Source organism: Corvus kubaryi, unplaced genomic scaffold (genome assembly GCF_017639235.1).
Source record: "Corvus kubaryi isolate FWS band 111438036 unplaced genomic scaffold, C.kubaryi_AGA036_p1.0 33121, whole genome shotgun sequence".
Lineage (NCBI taxonomy): Eukaryota > Metazoa > Chordata > Aves > Passeriformes > Corvidae > Corvus > Corvus kubaryi.
Genome location: NW_024580716.1, coordinates 406 through 1006, shown reverse-complemented (window position 1 = coordinate 1006; position 601 = coordinate 406). Strand labels below are relative to the sequence as shown.

The 601-nt window shown below is 64.6% G+C and overlaps 1 long non-coding RNA gene across 8 annotated transcripts in view; it reads left to right on the top strand.

Moving 5' to 3' along the window:
• Positions 1-601, top strand: part of LOC121660366 — a 1430-nt gene that overhangs the window by 430 nt on the left and 399 nt on the right. For 2 of the 8 annotated variants that reach the window (XR_006014645.1, XR_006014644.1), the window contains exon 2: positions 8-587. This is a non-coding gene — a long non-coding RNA (uncharacterized LOC121660366). Of the gene's footprint in view, positions 1-7; positions 599-601 lie in introns of all 8 variants that reach the window. The other 6 variants (XR_006014642.1, XR_006014641.1, XR_006014648.1 and 3 more) reach the window with 5 other exon arrangements.

Genomic DNA, 601 nt, shown 5'->3' with positions numbered 1-601 from the left:
CACGGAGGTCACTCAGAGGTGCCACTGACCACGGTGGTCACTCGGAGGTGCCACTGACCACGGTGGTCACTCGGAGCTGTCCCTGCCCACGGAGGTCACTCAGAGGTGCCACTGACCACGGAGGTCACCCAGAGGTGCCACTGACCACGGAGGTCACCCGGAGGTGCCACTGACCATGGAGGTCACCCAGAGGTGCCACTGACCACGGAGGTCACCCGGAGGTGCCACTGACCACAGAGGTCACTCAGAGGTGCCACTGCCCACGGTGGTCACCCGGAGGTGCCACTGACCATGGAGGTCACCCACAGGTGCCACTGACCACTGAGGTCACCCGGAGGTGCCACTGACCACAGAGGTCACTCAGAGGTGCCACTGCCCACGGTGGTCACCCGGAGGTGCCACTGACCACAGAGGTCACTCAGAGGTGCCACTGACCACGGAGGTCACTCGGAGCTGTCCCTGTCCTGGGAGGTCACCCGGAGGTGCCACTGCCCAGGGAGGTCACTCAGAGGTGCCACTGACCATGGAGGTCACTTGGAGGTGCCACTGACCACGGAGGTCACTCAGAGCTGTCCCTGTCCTGGGAGGTCACTCAGAGGTG